Source organism: Lepidochelys kempii, chromosome 9 (assembly GCF_965140285.1).
Source record: "Lepidochelys kempii isolate rLepKem1 chromosome 9, rLepKem1.hap1, whole genome shotgun sequence".
NCBI classification, from domain to species: Eukaryota; Metazoa; Chordata; order Testudines; family Cheloniidae; genus Lepidochelys; species Lepidochelys kempii.
Window position 1 is genome coordinate 16,666,388 of NC_136388.1, and position 20,960 is coordinate 16,687,347.

The 20,960-nt window shown below is 42.1% G+C and overlaps 1 protein-coding gene and 1 long non-coding RNA gene across 3 annotated transcripts in view; one reads left to right on the top strand and one right to left on the bottom strand.

Annotated features, from left to right (window-relative positions):
* LOC140917178 (uncharacterized) overlaps nt 1-121 on the bottom strand; it is a 32,352-nt gene extending 32,231 nt beyond the window's left edge. Inside the window, exon 1 of the long non-coding RNA XR_012160734.1 lies at nt 6-121. This is a non-coding gene — a long non-coding RNA (uncharacterized LOC140917178). The remainder of the gene's footprint in view (nt 1-5) is intronic.
* The window catches only part of SLC7A14 (solute carrier family 7 member 14), a 64,554-nt gene that overhangs the window by 493 nt on the left and 43,101 nt on the right, over nt 1-20,960 (top strand). The gene's annotated exons all lie outside the window — the stretch shown is intronic.

Genomic DNA, 20,960 nt, shown 5'->3' on the forward strand with positions numbered 1-20,960 from the left:
CCCACCGCACGGCTCCTGGCCTGCTCTCCTCGGGGTCCCACCTCGCCTCCCCTCGGCCCGGCTGCCCGTCAGCGTTGCCTGGGATTCGGATTATGCTGGCAGGGAGAGGTGGGGGGAACAGGGGATGGAAGGAGCCGGACTGACCTGCCCGTTCTCCTGGGTGGAGGGGGAAGTACGGGGGATGGGGCGTCACTCCTGATGCTTTGGTAGCTAGGGGGTAGGGGTTGTCCCTTTCACCCTCCATAAGAGGCTCAGAGGTTGCCCATGTCCCTGGAGGGGAGGGGGCGCCCATTAGTGCTGTGGTGTTTGGGGGTCCCCTCTCTTTATGCTGGTTCCTCCCCGCCCATGGGAAGTTGAGGGACAGCCTGATCCTAGGAGGAGGAGCCATTCACAAATGGAGGTTTTTTGTGGGGGGGGTTGTTTTTGTATGTGTCTAGGTGTGTATGGGGGGTGCAGGGTGATGTCTGGGCTCTTTCCCCCTCCTCTTCTGCCCCCACCTGGGTGCTCATTGGCCTGGGAGGGAACAGGGTCAGTGTGTTTGGAAGTCAAGGTACCCCCCTCGCCTCTCCTGCCCCTGGTAAGCGCTGCCCTAGATACTGCCAATTACTAAAGGGATGCCGAGGCCTTGCACCCCTGGCTCAGAGCAGCCTCACTGTTGGATAAGAAACAGACAGCCAGGGCTTTGGATATAGGCTTCCCTACTGCTGGGAAATGAGAATCCAGCACAAGCTGAGAAGTAATTCACCTGGGATAGTGTTTTCCTGGCCTCCCATTCACCGGCGTAGCTTTTCCTAGCCTTGGCCAGAACACTAAAGAAGGGAAGGTGCTGCCTTGGTACCTACTCCTGCTACAAGCTAGGAGGAAACAAAAATGATGAAAACCAAACTGACTTCTTAATGACCTAGCCAGACTGATTGATTAAAGAGGAGAAATGTGTATTTTTAAAAGTGCTAGTAGCCTGTACTGTAAAGGGGAGTAGAGGACATGATGGGTTTAAGGCTGATGAGCTCAGGATTAATAGGAAACAGAGAGTAAGAGAGCACAAAGTGAAAGGATAAACACAGACTGATCTGAATTAAATAATATGTACCCAGGAAAAAGTGCGCGCGCGCGCGCTCTCTCTCTCTCTCTGAACTTGTAAGAAGAGAGAGAGCGCACGCTCACAGGGGACTAGTGGGACCAAAGGGAGTGGGGGATATAAAAGATGCAAATCAGGTGAGGGGAAGAGAAAATGTAAGGAAGGAAATTAAGTGAGTGAGTAGCTGGTTGCAGATATCTGGCAGGATCAATGTGATCTCCTTTGCCATCAGACAGGTCTCTACTGGAGAAAGGAACTGGACGTCATCATCACATTAGGTGTTGTTGACGAAACACAGAACCTTAGCCAAAGGGGCTAATTTTTCTTGTTGTGAAAGTGATTCATCCATTTTTTAAGAGATGTTTTTTGTTGATGGATTTGACTCTATTCACATCCTAGCTGTGAGTTCTCTCTCTGTCTATTTATGGGTATGTAAAATGGGAATATAATATTTACCTACATTGGAGCAGTGTTATGAAGATTAGTTGATGTCTGCACAGCACTTTGAAGAGGGAAAAGGGCTATCGAAGGGCTAAGTATTATTAACAAACGCCAATGACTGGAAAAACCCAGGAGTTCTATATAGTAATACAGGAGGCAGCATGGGTGCTGTTCAAGGTGCTGAAATCTCCATTCCTGGATCAGCAAAAGGATCAACTAGATAGCGACAATGCAAGTATTAAAAAACACCTTGCATTAAACAACATTATGACTGAAGCTGGAAAAAAAATCAAGGCATTAAACATTATGACTATCACATACTACCCTTGACCTATGATTGCAAAACCCATTGACATCACTCAGAGAAGGATATTTTCCCAAATTTAGGGCTTGACACCCTCCCATCAATTTTCATAACTCCCATTGACTTTAAGAGTTATAAGAGGGTCACATTCAAGCCTGGGGTAATTCCATGATTCCATATTATTTAGTACTTATTACCACTTTTCAGATGGAATTTTCAAAAGCACTTAAGCCACTGCTCATAAGTCACTTAGGGCTTGTCTGTATGGTGGAGTAATATGCTCTACGGGGGTGTCATTTCTAAAGCACACTAACATGTTGCACATTAATTGGTACATAAAGACCCTTGTTGCACTTTAAAGTAGTACTGCTTGAAACAGCACTATGGTAAAGTGCACTAGGGAACCTTTAGCACACCCTAGCAGGGTCTACATAGCCCAATTAATGTGCAACGCATTAGTGCCCTTTAGAAATCACACCCCTGTAGACCACATTACATCACTGTGTAGACAAGCGCTTAGGCACTTTTGAATATCCAACCATCTTTAGGCCGCTTTACAAGCAGTGGGCCACATTCCCCTGCGACTTACATTGCCTGCTAAATGTCAGTTTACATACCATGACTTAGTGCATCCCCATTGAGGCTGTGTCAGCAGGACTCCTGCAGTAAGAATTAAAGTTGCTCCCCCAGTAGGATTAAAAGTTGCTCCCCAAATCCTGCAGAAACTCTAAGAAGGGCAAATGGGAATAGCCCCAGCTGTCTTCCGTAGGGATGCATCCCTCCCTCTGACACATATTAACTGCATTAATCTGGCCCATTAATGAATTAATCCTCTCAATATCCCTCAACAGTACACAAGTACATTTTACCATGGCAGGATATTTGTTCAGTGGGCCAAAATTTGTCATTTGACACTATAAGTTGGGTTGATAAAGATGTGATAAATGCCTTACAAAAGTCTAAATATGACTTAGTACTGCAGGAATGCCTGATTAAAAAATTAGCATTATCAATATCAGCAAAGCATACCTTAAATGGACAAAGATCTGGCTGACAGGTTTCAAAAAGTAGATGTAAATTTGGAATCACTGAATGTTGGTGTTTCTAGTGTGATTCCACAGGGATCAATATTAGACCCAACACTACTCAACATTTCATCAATAATGTGGAAAACAATGTAAAAATCACACTTATAAAGTATGTGGATGACACAAAGATTGTCAGAGCAGTAAATAATAATGAGACTGATACAGGAATAGTGTATCCACCTCTGGTGCCCACATTTTCAAAAGGATGTTGAAAAATTGGAGAGGGTGCAGAAAAGAATTTTAAAAAATGATTCAAGGGCTGGAGAAAATGCCTTGCAGTGAGAGAGAAACTTAAAGAGCTCAATCTGTTTAGTTTATCAAAAAGAAGATGGAGAGGTGACTTTGTTACAATGTATAAATATCTTCACTGAGAGAAAATACTGTAGAAAATAATCTAGCAGAGAATGGCAGAACAAGAACCAATGGCTGGAAGCTGCAGCCAGACAAAGTCAAATTAGAAATAAGGCATAAATTTTTATCAGTGAGGGTGATTAACCAGTGGAACAAACTACAAAGGAAAGAGGTCGATTATCCATCTTTGATGTCGTCCTATCATGACGTCTTGATGTCTTTCTGGGAGTTATGCTTTAGTCAAACGTGTGTTATTGGGGTCAATACACAGGTAAGTGGGTGAAATGTAAAGGCCTATGATATACAGGCAGCCAGATGATCTAATGGTCCTTTCTGGGCTTAAACTTGATGAATCAGGCCCCAAGGTAAAAATCCCCACTGCACGCTCACACACCATTCCTAGTGGGAGCTTCAGCACATACTCTGAGGGGAGAATGAATGAGAAGCCACCTCAACTTTGAATACCTTACTTTTCCCCTCAGACTGCCTCAAAACTTTAACTTTGCCTAAAAGGAACTTTTCTTTGTATGCATCAAAAACAAAAACTTGTATGCCTCTTGGGCGAACACACATTTTAAACTGATCTAAATAACTTTAGGCTCATCTGACCAATGTGCAAATTCATCCCTTGTGCAGCTTCATTGATTTCAGGGCAGCAGGGAAGAAGTTGTTGTAAAGGTATATACACAAGCTTGTCTTCCTTTTTTAGAAGCAGAGTTTATTTTGGACACTGTAGATCATAGTGGCTCATATTCTAGTGTGTAAATCCTGCTCACATTTCAGACTACTGACCCAAGAAACTTCTTCCTTCTTTGGATACAAAACAGTGCATTTTCTTAATCCAGAGGTTGCACATGCCAGATAAGGGCATGATCCTGCTCCCTTTGAGGACAATGGGAGTTTGGTAGTGATTTCAGTGAGAGCAGGACCAGGCCTCAATGGCCAAATTCATTGCTCCTTGTAAACTGGTGCAGCTCCTCGGAAGTTAGTGGGTTGGCAAAGGGTCACATAGCGTTGAATATAACCCTTGGGCTCCAGGCTAAAAATCCTTATGACATTTTAATGAAAATAGTTGAATGAACTAACTCGGACCCTCCCAGCTCCAGCCCTGAAATACCTGAACACATCTGTCCATTGTAAAACTAAAACTACCTGGAAATTTTCTGTTTAAATTATTAAATATTTTCTTTAGTAATAAGAATGCTAACAAGAATCAAGCATTTCTCATTTGGGCGAGGTGGTAGGATTCCTCCAGCTAAAAGAGTAATTTTTGTGTTTTTTCAGACTTGGTTAAAGAAATTAACTCCCACACTGGATCCATCACTGTAAAGTTTAAGGCTCTACGTAGGCCTGAACGTACAATCCTTTTGTGAGTAAAGCTCTCTTTATGGTAGCTAAGGACATGCAAAGGTGCAAAATCAAAATTATGGCAATTTTTTGGCTAATTTCTGAAAATAAGATTTATAATGGAAAGCCTCACAGAATCCAAATGGGTAGTAGACCAGATACTCATCTTAATTACCACAATGTAAACTCTGAGCAACTCCCATGAAATAATTGGAGCTACTCCTAGTATAAATGAGAGCAGATTCTGACCTAGTGACACAAACAGAAGAGATTCATAAAATATTATTCACTCAAGCCATGAGATACTGCGGAGTTATGAACGTTAATTGAGAACAATGTTGCTAGCATTCAGTAAATGTTTTCATGACGTGTGGTTCCTACATCTCACCATTAACCATATTGCCCAGAGTTGAGGTTATTGAGCGAGATCTCAACACAGGCTGTGGGCCCTACTAATGCTGACACTTCTTCTTTCTTCTGTATTGGCTAGACTGGAATGTTGTTATGAGACCATTGTTCTTCCCTGCAATAAAACCATCAAAGTGAAGCCCAGGCATTTGTAGAAAATAAAAACAGTGAGATGGAGCCATGTAGGAGACCTACATTCAGCCACGTGATTCTATTGTTTTATTGTCATTCTGCATTACTTTTATATCAATAATTTACTGAAAGACATAATACCATAAATTAACTCTACCTGGCAGGTGAACAAAAGAACAGCTTTTACAGTACTGTTTTTCAAACACTGCATTCTAATTCATGAGCCTTTCTAAAATTACAGGGCAAGTTAGTTTGTTCCTAGCAGGGAAGTAGCTTATTGCTGAATAAAATAGTTATTGGTATTATGTTACAGGCATGTAGGGGGGATTTAGTTGCTGAATCTTTTAGGCAGGTGTTTTTCAAAATGAGTAACTGACCCACAAATAAGCTCAGTAGAGCAGAGCAGGTATATGGAGCTCCAAGACTGAATCTTTAAGGAGACATCACTGATATTAAAATGCAAAGATAGCTCTGTGGCATTCTGAATTTGAATAAAATATTAAATTGAAAGCAAGGCTAAATCCTCCTGGCCTTAATGGAGGCAAAACTTCCACTAGATTCAAAAGGACTGTTGCCAGAGTAAAGACTGCAAAATGATCCCTATGTCTATGTCAGACTTCAATGGTACTTTTGCATATGTTTAAATTTAAGTATATGCTTAAGTGCTTTGTTGAACTGGACCATAATAGTATGGAGAACAGCCAGCCATCTCATGTCTAGAAGACGTCCCTCCAAATCAGAGATGGAGCTCGCTATTCTGGCAGGAAAGCAAGCCTGCACTGTTGCTGTCTGTCCTCAACCTCTTTACATGGATAAAGAGGGCTTTAGTGTTAGGCTGTCCACACTATTTAAACAGAGCAGTGAGGCTCTGTAATGGAAGCTGTGTGCTGTGTGTGTATCTGAATCCCAGAGTAGCTAGTTCAGAGTGCAACACTGGCCATGGAATTTGCAGAGCCAGTGACCCTAACACCCAGCACAAGTGCTGCAGAGAGGTTCCAGCTATGACTCCAACCCACTGGCTGTAGCAGCTGCTGTGTGAAGGTTGAGACTATGCTACAGTGCCAGGTTGGGGGGAGGGGATTTTACCTCCACCACCCCCAAACTCACATGCAAGGAGCTCAGCTATTCTTGCTTTATGCGAGTGAAGTGAATTCCACCCTGCATGAACGGCACAAACTCCCTAACAGGGCAACAGTTTCCTGGAAACTGAGCAAAGCTTTCAAAAAGCAGCCTCCGTTTGTGCAAAAGAATAACACAAGCAAAGAAAAACCCCAAACAATAATATTTGCAAAGTCCAAAAAGAGAAGCAATAAAGTCTCCTAGCAAGCCAGAGCCAAGTACACAAGTTCCCACAAGGACTGCGTCTTAGGGCTTGTCTACAAGGGGAAGTTATTCCAAAATAAGCTAGGGTGTGAATTTAAAGCACAATTCTGGAATGGCTCCCCATGTGGACACATCTACTGTTATTTTGTAATGACTGCGATAGCTATTATGGGCAACTTCCCCATGTGGACAAGCCCTTATATTTGACCCTCTGCCTCTGGTCCAGAGTCAGCTCATTACTATGTGATGGGATTGAGATACTGGAGATAATTCAGCTGTCATACGATACTATGGACTTCAGCTCCCTCAAAACTTCACTGAGATGCCAATACCCTTATGACGGATTAAAAGTACCTGCTGCACACAAGGCTGACGATGGTTCCAATAGGTGCAAATAAGCAATGTATACTTCCTATAAGAAGATCTGCCTGCCTCCAGAAGAAAACAACTACTCCTACAGTTCCTGCTGACTTGCCATGACTAGTGTTGTGACATCCTTTTGCAGTGGCCGTTCATATACTCATGTCCAGTGCTGCCAGCCCAGTGCCAATCTCAGATGAAAAATGGCATATCAGGGCCAACAGCCATGACCTTACAGAATGGCAGAAATAGAGACAGGGATAGAGACAGGCTTGCTTTTTCTTGTATGAAATGCATAACCATCGGCAATATAGCATGTATTATATGATTGCATTGGAGAAATGAATAGGCTATACATGAAAAAGTGCATTTTCATATTATGTTTTCAGGAATTTCCTTTTTTCAGCCATCTCTTGCATTAATTAGTTGATTGGCAAAAGCATGGAAATAGGGCAGCAAGGCATAATCAATTACAGTGGTATAACCCATGATAGAACACGATAACCAATGAATCAGCCCCCACCCCTGCATAAAAAAAGACTAATGCATTTGAAAACTGAAAGAACAGAATCAATGATAAAGAGTCAGAGGGAAGCAAAAGGCCCACTCAGGACACTGACAGTTTGTGTGGCAGACAGGCCTTCTGAAGCACAAAAGTTGCCCTAGGTAAACGCTGCTAAGATAAAGGAAAATAGCATTTTCCCCTTTCACTAATTGCAGATAACTCCTGAATACAGGGAGCAGGTTTGCATGTGCTTTTTCCATATATCACCATTGTGGGGTTATTCAGGATTGAATAATGCACAACAGATCAGCCTTTCCTTTGAATAATTCTGCCCATCTCCAGCATTCTTGATCTTCTAGAGCTTGTATTCCCCAGAAGGCCACAGATACACAATATTGCCAACCCCAGTTGTTCAAAAATTATGAGTCAGGACCCCCAAATCATGAGATTGGCTTTAAAATAAAGGAGCTTTTTAAAGATAATATATATGGGGTTCTTTTTATTTGCCTTCTGGGTTGAGCCTTTTGGATGCAGGTGAGTCACATTTTCAAGCTTCTCCTCACAACCACAAGAACTAAACATTCACTTTTTAAAAAACAGAAAGCTGAGATTTTTCACATACTCACATGACTCCAGGAGCTGGGGCTTTAAGAAATAGACCAAATATTTCAAGGCTCCAATCACAAGAGTTGGCAACACTGGGTATTTTGTATTAATATCAGGCCATAACTGCGGGCTTTAATTTCAATAAAGCTACTCAAAGAGTGAGGTCAGCATGAGAAAGGGGTGGGAGGAGAAATAAGACTGGTCGTATTGATCAGATTCTAAGAGGTGCTGTGCACTTGCAAATCTCATTCATTTCAATGGGAATTGTAGGTATTTGATCCCTCTTGATATCGGGCCTGTGTTTTAAATGCTGATGGTTACTTTTCTTGTTTGGAAGGTGGAATGTCAGTGTCATGCCAGTTCGTTCCCGAACAAGATAAACTGTGTTGTTGCCACTGAAATTCACGACATCCAGGAAAGAAATAAGCTGTCATTATGATGTATCAGCCAGCACTGCCAATACAGACTTTGTAAAAGTAAAAATCCATCCCATTTAATTAGAATGCTTCACACATTAATAAATAAACTTTTGTGAATTATGTCAAATGAAACAGCTCTCATGATTAGCCTCAAGTAAATTTTAATGGTTTTCATTTGAAGATGAGGAGAAAAAATGGATCTGCAAAGAAAAAGAGCAGCAAAGTAATTATAAAGCCTTCATGCTGCATATTGAAGGAAATGCAATTATTTAAAAAATGAACATTTATAAGTAATTATTTCTTACTATTAAAATGATTGGATCCGTGCTACTAAATGGCAGCCTGACCACCATGGTATAGTGAGATGTGTTATATAAAATTGGCTCTCACCAAGACAATAATTACTAAAAGTATAACCTGACAAATAGCTAAAGGCCCACAGTTCCAAACACACAAATCTCTAGCTACTCATCTCTAAGTAATACTAATGGCAATTGTGCCACTAAAATCACACACACGTTTAATTGAAAACAGACTGCTTACTATGAAGATACTTCAAATGAGAAAATATTACACATTGATTTTTTTCAGATGTCTCTGCATTACCGGGTACAGAATCTCTAATACCCCAAATAGAGCTGGTGGGTTCAAAGTGTAAACCTGTCGTTTGAATCTAGTGCCTCAGAATTTGGGTGACCCATATGTGATAACTTAGAGAGATGGGATTTTCGGAGTTTAGCTGTTAGAGACAGATTTTTAAAGGAAATCAATGGGAATTAGGTGTCTAAATACCTTTAAAAATCTTACCCTTAACACTTTCTGGAAATCTCACATTTAAGGATCTCACATTAGACACCAAACTTGAGGTACTCAGAATCACTCGTTCTTTTGAAAATCTTGACCCGTTTGTTTAAATATCATTCTCTTTATAACCCCTAACCACAGAGAAGTATAGGGCTGCAGTATTTGACAGTTGTAAATTATAATAGTGTTTACATGTGGAATACAAATTCGCTCAAGTGCAGCAAATGAAAATTGGAAAGTATAAAGTTAATTATTTCCTAAATAGAATGTAGTATAAGTGGTAAAGCCTTACTGTCTTTGATACAGTATTCAGAGGTGCTTCAACCTCCTCTGCAAACACTAGCCAATTAATCTTAACTGCACCCCTGCAAGATAACAATTGTCTCCACTGTACAGACGGCAAAAGTGAGACTGAAAGGTTAAAAGTGAAAGTGACTTGCCTATGATCAAAGAGGGAGTCTGTATCCGAAGTAGCACTGAGAAGTTTCTTGTTCCCAATCCTAAACTCAAACCACTATTCTAGTGCTATTTATGTACGTTCATTAGCAGTACTATTATTCTTTTAAGATTTTTATTTTGCAATCTCAGACAGCAATGACATATTAGACCTTTTTAACAAATGTGTAAATTGACTATATCACTTTTTCTGCCATTCTGATTCCTTTTTTGTCACTAAATATGCCATTGCAAATTCAAATGGAATGTTTTAAGCATAGTGCATTTCTTAGAACATATTCAGTCTTAAGACAATCTTTTAAGTCTATCTTAAGTATACTATATGTGGTTCTTCATGGCTCTACACTTTGTTTAATCATTTATACCTGTGCAAAGTGGGTGTGAACCCTGGTGTAAAATGCAATCAAATCAGAATTTTAAACAAGCTTTCCACAGGTGTAAATGACTATACTATGTGCAGGGTAATAGAGAATCTGGTGCCTAGAGTTATATGGGATGTGGTTTACTGGGAGGTAAAGATACTGTCTGAGTGAGCATCAAAGAAATGCCTCTAAATAAATGTCAATTTATATTATTGGGCAGGTGTTGTAAGAGTTATTAGTTACTGATACTTCAGAACACATCAAGCATGTTAGGATAGAATAAAGTAGCAAATTGTCAAAGAGCCAATGGCACATTCTCCAGCTCATATATGTTAACCACAGCTGACACTTAAGAGAAAGCAGCTCAAAGAATTGGGCTTGCAGACAGAGTTGTCTGTGCAGATACCACTTTATACTAATATTCATGCCTATGATGTTCTACTCAGGACATCCAGAACTGTGAGCCACTGTGCTGCTACTCTGCCAAACTCTCCTATTGAGGCAGGAGATTTGACTGTCAGTCAGCTCTCTGCCACCCCAGTCTGACTACCTCACCCACAAACTCCTTGAGATTCTGACAGTCTTTACCTTGCCTTCAAGGCAACAGTTAGTGAACCCTAGTTCCCGAGTTCCCCAGAGATATCTCTCTGTAGTGTCCCTCACAGAAATTGTTACATTTGCTGCCTCCAAAGAGACAATGTACATGTTAGGTTAGCTGCAGATTCATAGTTCACTTCAACAAAGCAGCACTCACACCGTTTATAATAAAACTAAGAATAAGTTTATTTATTAAGAACAGAGATTTAAGTGATACTAAGCAAGAGCGGGAAAAAGACAGGTATGGTTACAAACAAATACAAAATAAAACGTCTTTTCTGGTGTCTAAAGTTTAACAGATTACAATCCTGGCCTCAAGCAATTTCTCACCTATAATCAGTTCCCAGAGACTTCAGCCCACATGGTTGAATGATCCAGCTTTCACTGACTCCAACAGCTCTGGCCTCTTCTGTCAGAATGTCACAATGCCTACACTCTTTCTCACATGGTATTTTTGTTACAGCAATAATGCAGACTATTGTAAGGGACCAGTGTAGTCTGGACAAATTGCTTGTGATGTGGGCAGCATCTAATTGCATGGAAGCTTAAACCAGCAATCGATGTAGGTACCTAATGACCTTCACCACTGAGCTCTTTAAGGAGAATGCCAGTTTTAACCTCGGACATTGTAATTAGTTGCCCAAATTCCCCATCCTAGTGCTCATTTTAGTACTGAGGTATCAAACTGCTTTCTTATTTAAATCTGCCTTAGTTAACCCAGCTTCCTTCAAACAGAGTGATGATTAGCCCAAGCAACTCACTGGTGGGGTGTGGAGAGAAAAGTCAGTGACAGAGACAGAGCGAGAAAAGAATCTGCTAAAGTTAGCAATTCATGCATGTTATTTTGATTACTCATGAAATACAGAACAGGTTCTGGTTCTATTTCTGGTTCTGTTGCTGACTTGCCTTGTGACTCTGGTCATGTCACTGAAATCTTCAGTGCCTCAGTTTCACCATCTGTAAATGGGGATAATACTCATCCTCTTACAGCAGCATTAACATTGGTAAATCACATAAAGGTACTGAAATGAAAGGTGCTATAGAAGCACAAAGTGTTGTTAAATCCCCCAAAATTTCATTTTACTATAAACAAAAAAAAAAAGGTTTAGTTGATGGAGAAGAAAACTTGACTAAGCTTAAAATAAATCACTAGCTCGATTTCAACCAAAATTTGTATTTTAAAACAAACAACTCCACTCAGGCTGAGAGTTTATATGTCAAAATTCAGCCCCACATCAATGTTAAGCATTCAGGGTCAGATCCTGAAACAGGAACTATATGGGTGAAACCCCACACCTGCATGGAGCCCTGTTGATTTCAAGGATGTGTCTTTGGGTTATAAATCCCTAATTCAGTGGTTTTCAACCTTTTTTCATTTGTGGACCCCTAAAATATTTCAAATGGAGGTGTGGGCCCCTTTGGAAATCTTTGACATAGTCTGCAGACCCCCAAGGGACCGTGGACCACAGGTTGAAAACCTTAATTTAACAGAGGTTTATAATGGAAACAATGACACAACTTTTATTGTGGTATCACAGCGAGGCACTGACATGGTAAAAAACAAACCAGAGTACACTGAAAAGGTACGTAAGAAGGGAAAATACTAACTTGACGAGATCCTTCAACAGGAGCATTCCACCTTATCTACAGTGGCTCATAACTGCTGTCTGACTCACTTAATTCTATTGTAGGCAAACTGAATTGCATTACTGACGTCATTACTTTCCCTGCTTTAGGAGATGTATTAAAATCAATAGCTTCTATTCATTCAAACCAGCCTGCATCACAATCACCAGGCTAATAATTAATAAAGAGAGGAGAGCAGCCAAGCTGGTGCATTTCTTCATGTCTGTTTCTCTTGTCTTTCATCTCAGGTCCTAGCTGTGCTAACTCAGCAAGCAGTGTGTAGTCCATTTGTAGTCTGGTTTAACATGTCAAGCTCGCATTCCTTGTGAAGTCAATGGTTCAAACAAACAAAAAAAACCCCACCAGATAAGGCTATAAGGGACATCCATGAGAGCAAATCATTCTTCTCAAGGGAAAAATAAAGCCCTTATTAATATTTATATTCTAGTAGCACCCAAAATGTGCTAGGCACCTAGACAAGCAGACAGGCACTACAATGCTAAAGGAGAGGTCTAGTCCCAAAGAGCTTACAATCTAAAGAGACAAAGGGTGGTGTAGTGTTGCAACATACGAGCAAAGTGATCAGGGTAATACTACCCCTCAGCAGTTTCATTTTTGCAATCCTGTCAGATGCTAAGGGGCTGTCCATAAATTACGTAATGCATTAGGGGTGAGGGGCTTCCTCCATTTCTTACATTTGACAAGGGGGTGGGTCTTGAAAATCCCCAAAAAATGTGTTCTGTAATTTATGGATAGTCCGTAGCTAGTGTCAACTCCCAGCTAAGCCCAGGGAGAAGGTTTGAGGTGAACTTTGTTATTTTAGTGTTAATCTCTGTTAATAAAACTAGGATCCAGGAAAAGGGCAAGGTTGAATTCAACAGACTGTGTAGGCTGTGTCTGAGAGCAGGCTGGGAAAAGCATCTGCCTTCCTCCTGTAGTCCTAAGGCAGGCAAAACGCCCATTGGCAGGAGGGAGAGTTTTTCCTATGTCAGGGGCACGCCCAGAGTCTATGATTATCGACTCCGGCTAATTCCATTTCCTGTGTTCTGATGCGCCTCATGTCAGGGCTAGTGCTTTCGTAGCAACTGGGGTCCATTGTGTCTTAATGCTGGACCATCTGTTTCATCCAAATGCGGTCAGCTGCTGCTAGCACCAGAGGTCAAAATAGCCCTAAGATACGGACATGGTGTTTTGTGCAAATTCTTCAGAGCTGTCTTTCTGAGTTTTTAGATGAGTTTTGCAAACCCCCGCACATGACAAAATGGCAACATACCATGGTGCAGAGCACATCTCTCTCTGATACTAGGTAGTCTGAAGACTACAGGTAATATTTGTGGCATAGCTGTCTCTCTTTAAAAAGCACTCAGTGTTTGTGGTGGTGATCTCGCTACAGTGTAGTGCAATTGGGATTTTTATAATTACTTTTGTAATAACACGATTGATTGTGCAAACCCAGGGGAAATCCAACCCATTTTATCTTAAAGCGAGCCCCTGGTTGGCTCCCTGCTAGGATTAGTGGGGAAATTGCAGTGAGAGTTGTCATGTTTAGTTTACCGTCAGTGGGTTTCTTTTTGGTGCTTTGTTTTTGCATCCCTGATACTTTTCACTTAAAAAACAACAAAAAAGTCCTCTTAAAGCCCCTCTACTTCAGTGCCTGTTGTGACAGGAACTAACAACCTTGTCTGCACTATTCTTTCCCCCCTTAAAATCTCCCATTGTTGCAGCTCCACTGATGATAATAACGAAGGAAGCGCTCGGATGGACGGGCTGCTAGTAGTTTAACCGTTGTGGCGTTTAAACCTGCTGTGGGGAGGCCTAGATGACCTGGTGCTAAAAATGCCAGTGCCTGGTCTATACTAGTGCTCCCACCAATGCTACCACTGGTGGTGTGGCACTAATTCTAGTGCAACAGTGGGAGAGTTCAAGTAAAATACCAGCAGAGACCCAGCCTTAAAGAGCTCTCATCGGGCTATTGCTATTAGCCAGCCGCAAGGCACTGAAGACTCTCACTTGCCTCATATTTACATGTCGTCTTGAGGCTCAAAGTCACACAAGAACTTCCTTTTTTTTGGCACTTCTCCCTGAGAAGCCACTGTTCGAGCCACTACTGTAATGGCAGCCGATGTGGCAGGGTTAATAGGGCCAGAGATAGACTAGCAGGTAGTTTTGCAAAACCAGAACCAGGCAGTTTGGATCCACGTTCTACTTTCCTTGAATCACCAGCATTAAGGGAGAGGTGGGGAATTTAGATTTGAAAAACAATATAAATACGGTCCGCCTCTTGTCTTAGTAATTTAAAGACTCTAGTCCTGCAATGAGTAAGGTCCCTGCCCCATGTGGAACCAATGGCAGTCTGCCTGTCTGGAGCTCATTGTAGGATTGGGGCCTGAATAGTGATCCAACCCCTGCCCCAGCCACGCTGGGGGAACATATTTATTGCCCTGCTATGGTCTAAGTCCCTACGTTGCTGTTTCCCTACCTCTTGAATCACAAACAACTGGAGGATACTAATAATGAAGCTGCGCACTTACAATATATCAAGCTTTACATTAGCAGACATTCCCCCAGCAAGGGAAGCAAGTTGATTTTATTGTGACTATTCACAGATGGAGTAGCTGACATAAAGCATGGCAGAAAGCAAGGGCTTTTCCTGGCTGAGCAGCTTGGCCTGCTCTTGCGCAGGGAAGTGGACAGGTTTTCTTTTCCGGAACAGTGTCTGTCTGCACCAGCTAGCTCAGGGCTGGAAGCCCAAGCCTCCTTCAGTGCCGGAGACAACGGTTTCCTAATTCGCTCCACGGTCCGCAGGCCAGCGCTCAGCACTGGGCGGGGCTATGGAAGCCAGCTCTCACAAGTGCGGAGTATAGTCGTTTTTTTGACAGCCCCACTGGGACGAGGGAAACATAGGAAGCGTGGCATTGAAACCCCAGTCATTCCCAACTGAGAGCAGGAGACAGAGAATCAAAGGTAAAAGGGGCTAGAATTCATTAGTGAACTATATCCTTCTAGTCAACTACTGAACCATCCTAAAGAATTCTATAGCAGGGATTAGAAAAAAGTCTTATTAAATGCAGTAGGTGATTCAAAAAATTCTACAGGACGGTTATCATTTTCTACTACATTCTATAGAACTCCACCAGAAGAGTTATTTGAGGGTCCATTTGAACTCTCTGGGGGATATTAACACTCAGCGTTCTCCCAGAATCCGTGAGATGCCAGGGCTAACATAGCACTTGGCCTCATCTATCCGCACTGGCTGTAGCCCCTTGTGGTTCCCCTTCTGGCCCCGCACAATGGGATTCAAATGGAGCCAGGCTACCATGTGCTCTCCCTGGCCACTACTGTTTATAAGGCCACTTGAGCCTTGTCTTCACTAGGAAGAAGGCTGGATTTTTACCACATATTAGCTGACACATGGTAACTCCTAGTATGAACAAGGCAGTTGTAGTTTTCACATGTGTTAGCTGGTTGAGGCAAACTCCAGGCTCCCCTTGCCCTGCCCCAGTCTTTACATCAACCTATTAATACATGTTAAAACTGCAAGCTGTCTAGGATTTTACCTCGTGTTAGTTATCAGGGTGGTAAAAACCACCCTTTTTCCTAGTGTGGACATACCTTGGGAAGAAGCCCAGAAGAAAAGAAATAGAGCCCCAGGCTTTGTTATCTTTCCTGGCAATCTCCACAGGGCCAGATGGAGAATATGCATCCCTGCCCCCAACCCTTTCATCTCTGCCTCCAACCCATCCCCTCCTCATCCCACAGGGCAGATCCCAGAGCACCCTCTATGGAGTTTGCAGGGGGAGAGAGTGGTAGAGGGGAAGGTGTCTTGGAGGTAACTGAGCCCCACTTCTGCACAGGATGGGGAGGAGAGATGTGCAGAGGGTCCCTTCCATTCATGGAAGCGACAGGGAGGAAAATAAACCCACCTTCCAACATTACTCAGGCAAACTCAAAATTGGCTTCAGTGTAAAAAAAATTTGAGTAAGGCCCCGATGATTTTGCTTTTTGATGCTTTTATTGCTGTTGAGTTTCTCTTTTTTAGATTCATTCTGTACCAGTTCCTTTGAACCTGTTTGTCACACACGCTCAGACTGCCTCTCCTCCCGCCAAGCAAAATACATGGGGCCGGGAACATGGGAAGACTCCAAGTTTCAGCTCCTGGCATGGTCCTTAAAGCATCCTCTCTGGTGGGAGAGGTTTGAGGCTGCAGGTTTTGGTGGCTTCTCCACATCCCAACCCCGTGAATGTAGGGGATTTATGAGGAAGGGGTTTCCCTTCCATGTTGTAACAAGAGGCCCTCATCAGAGATGGCTGCTGCCTCCTCTGCTCTTTGGCATTACAGTCCCTTTCAGCGGACTGCTACCATGGGGTGGGTCCCCTTGATGCTGAGCAATACAGCTCCAGAAGGAACCCAGGGGGAGATTCTACACTACCACCCGATTTTCATGCACAAATACTGGGGCCCTCAAAAAGAGCAGCTTCCCCTGAAATACCCCATCCCCTGAACTGTGAACTCAGTCTGCACAGAGCTCCCATAGAGGGGTATTGGCATGGGGCAAAGGTAAGGGTGGTGCTGTGAAACCAGCAACCCCTTTCTGCCAGAGAGGGACAGACCCATATGTAGAAGGGGCCCATAGGGGCACAATCCACCCCTTTTGATAAGATCAAAAGCGTTTAAAGGACAGACAAGACAGTTAATGAGGGTGTCAATGAGGTTTGCATTATGAATAATTCAGCAAATGTATCCATAAGGTAAAGAAGATTTGTGCCTGTAAATACCTAGACCGATAGTGCTGATTTGATTGCTGTTTTAGTCAATTTACCCTAATGAAGAAGAGTGTTGCAGTACAAACACCACTTGCTAATAAGCATGTGGTTGCAGCAGTAAATGTTAGCTCATAAGAATGCAGGCTGGAAGAATTGACTCAGACTGGTTGGCAATGCAGACATTCTGCTTAATGGCGTATGGCTTGGCAATCCAGTTAGAACTCACTGAATGAGAGTTTGCTTTCTGCTGCAAGTTATTGGTGTTGACACTGAAAGAGGCTCTCCTGAGCTTTCAGGTTTTATAATGAAAAGATGCTCAGATGGCAGGATTTTACTCCTGGCTGTTATCTTTCCTATTGGCTCTGGATGAAGAGAAGTCTCTTAAGGCCTACAGCTTTATATACCCAATATATATAGTATGCTGATCTGCCTTATTTGGAGGTAGGGGATTCTGCCAGTCAGAAATGATCAAAGCACAACACAGAGCAAAGCAAACCTTCCCAGACTGTTACTTTAACGTGTAATAGCAGGCTATAAGAAATTAGCAGAGCAGACCAGAAATGAGCTATTTGTCACTGCTTCGTATAGTGTTTTACGTCCAAGAGATTTTTTTTCCCTAGGCTTTCAAGTAGGACAAAAGGGAAGCTTTTAAATCTGCAAAGAAACAGTGTACTGATATAGTTTAATTAAAGTGCTTATCTGAAACGCTTCCAGATATTTCAATATCGTAACTGCAGTTATCAAAAGTTAGTGCATTTCAGTACTTTGAGACTTCCTTCCTTAATGATTCTTAAAAGGATTATAAAAAATCTGATGCTGTGTAGAACTTCATGGCTGAGACTTAGTTTCTCCTAAATTCTATCATTGCTATTACTATTAGCTGAAATCACTATGGGGCCTATGAAACACAGTGGAAAAGTTCTGATTCCATCCAGGAAAAGCCAGGTGTAGACCTACAAACACAACATAGATATACTAGACAGCTAATTACAGTGTCTGTATATATATCACTTGAATATAATTTCATCAGGACTTTCATTATAGTAACAACATAAAACACTTTGTGGACAAGGCCACTGTCTCCACCTAGGAGATCATTGCAACATTAGTATGTAACAAATTTGTATGTAATTCTCTTGAGTATGAAAGGGACTACATAAAGCCATATTCAGTCATAGCCCCCTTAAAATTCTCAGCCACAGAAGGACCTGCTCCTAACATTAGGAGCATGCTCACTGTGTCCCCATGGACATTCCCAAAAACCCATTTGCAATATACTGTGTTTGGGCTGGACAGAATCACAGACCCCATCCCAGACAAGGAGGTAGATCCAGGCGGCCAGGAGATACCAAAGCCGGCATTTTGTTTTGGTTAGAAAGGGGATACTTGCACCTTGGAATGAAGAGCAGCCTATGCAGCTACAACTCACAGCTTAGGGGCTTTGGCCAGCCCAAAACAAATACACTCTAACATTCAGAAATGTTAAGGCCAGAAGGGAACATTAGATCTGACCTCCTGTATAACACAGGCCACACAATTTCACCCAGTTATCTCTGTATAAACCCTATAACTTGACTAAAGTATTTCTTCCAGAAAAGACATCCAGTCTTTGTCTGAAAACATGAAGGGATGAAGAAACCACCACTTCGCTTGGTACTTTGTTCCAATGGTTAATCACCCTCACGGTTAAAAATGTGCTCCTTGTTTCCAGTCTGAATTTGTCTGGCTTTAACTTCCAGCCACTGGTTCTTGTTTATGCTTTTCTCTGCTGATATCAGAAAAAACAATAAGGAGTCCTTGTGGCACTCTTCTCCTGGTGAAGGTGCTTTATACTGTGGTCAAGTCACCCCTCCATCCTCTTTTTGATGAGCTCCCCAGATTGAACTCTCACTGGGCGGCATTTTTTCCAGCCCTCAGATCTTTTTTGTGGCTCTTCTCTTCACCCTCTCCAACTTCTGTTCAAGTCATTGTGCAATCCTTTGCTCATAGGGTATCCCAGTAAGTTCTGTGACCTTGAATCAGTCTCGTGTATTTTACCTTCAGGTAATGATGGGCCTGTCTGCAAGTTGGGATCAAGATCCAAACATTGCTACAAATTGAAGATATTGTCTCAGGGGTTTCATTCAGCCCGAGAGAGAAAGTCAGCCAGTGAGGGCAAGATTCTGCCATCCTTACTCATGCTGAATAGCACCTTCCTCTGTAGTCAATAGGACTCTTCCTGGAGCAAGGTGCCACTCATGAATAAGAGTTGCACAGTCTGACTCTCAGGTTGAATCCAAACTTCCTCAGAGTCTTACAGGGTGGCTCAGATCCAAACTTTAGGCCCAACTGTACTTTCCCAGTCTATAACTGAATATCCCTATAGCCTCTTTGGCTTCAGCATAGGCTATAGCATGAAAGCAGCAAGGCATTTGGAAAAGAGAAAACAAAACTTAACTAGAGCTGGAGGCAGTGCTTGTTGACTTTAAAAATTACTTAGCTAATTATTCCTCCCCCCCCAGAAGTCTGCCAAAGCATATGGTTTGGAAATCCAAACTGTGCATGGGGCGGGGGGGGAAGAAAAAAAAATCAATATTTATCCAGCAGAAAGTTAACTAATAGGGCACAGAAAAAGTTGCTCCTTCATGGAGAACCAAATTTTTGTCCTGTAAAGGAACTAAGCTCTCTTGGGCAACAGGAAGTCAAAATTAGTCTATGTGAAGATTTATAAACCATTGAAAAGGAAGACTTTTGCAGAAATATTAAACACAGCCACTTCGGCAACTAAATCCAACTATAGTGTTATAAAAAGGAAATGAAATCAGTTACTATTATTCACCGATTTTCTTACTAAACCTTTGTGTTTCCAAAAAACCAACCCAATCCTTTGAAAGATAGTCTTAAAACAATTCACATGCAGAATCTATGTATTTTGAGCAATTAATTGTTTTTCTACTGTTAACAGCACTTTTGATTATTAAGGCAGGGGAAAATTGAAGCCTACCTCCTGGATTCTACTCCCTCCTCTGCCACTGGTATGAAGTACAATCTTGAGCCAAGTCACTTTGGCCAAGCAGTTCAAAAGTGGCCTTTGATTTTGAATGGCTTCATTTTCGAGTACCCAACTTGGGAACCTTCTAGTTTGATGCCCAAAACTGAGGAACAGAGCATGAGTGGTCACTTTTGAAAATATAACCATTCTGTGTTTCAATCTGCCTCTCTGTAAAATGGGCATAGCAGTATTTACTTACCCAGAGGGGATTTTTTGAGGCTGAGGGCTTGTTTACATGAGAACTGCATCTGGTTTAAATCTGTCCTTTAGATTAAACTATCTAAAACCCTGTGTGGACACCCTTATTTCAGTTTAAGAGTCTCTTTTTCAGTATAGCTTAAGTTAATTAGGAACAAGCATAAACTAAACCAAAATAAGCCACTCTTAAGCTAAAATACAGTTGTCCACAGGAGAGATTGCACCAGTTTGAAAACCGATTCAGTTAAAACGGTGCAACTTACCTGTGCAGAGCAGGCTTTAGTTACTATTTCAATATGAATAAAAGGCGTGGAGAGCTGTGGACTGAGTGAGTTGTACAAAGACCACCAGAAGATTCATTTGAAGAGCGAGAGAGACAAACACCCAGTTCAGATTTTAAAAGTTATCTGAAGACTAGGAGCCCACTTCAGCACTCACAGCAGTGCAAATAAACAAAGAGACTATGCTTCACAGCGCAGAGGGCACGGACTCTCCCAACTGCAATACAGGCAACCCTGGCATTGTGGATTACAAAATAGGACCTCATCAAGTGAAGTGATGAGCTCCTGTGAGGTGCTGAGTCACCTCAACCCCTCTTGCTTCAATAGATACCAAGGGTGCTCAGCACTCTGCATAGCTGGGCCTCAAGTCAGGCAGGAGGTGGCGGTGGCTGGGGATATAAAACAGCCTCTATTTATACAAAAATAGTTTGATAAACAGCAACAATGGGCGAAGAGAAGTGCAGAAAAAAATACCTGAA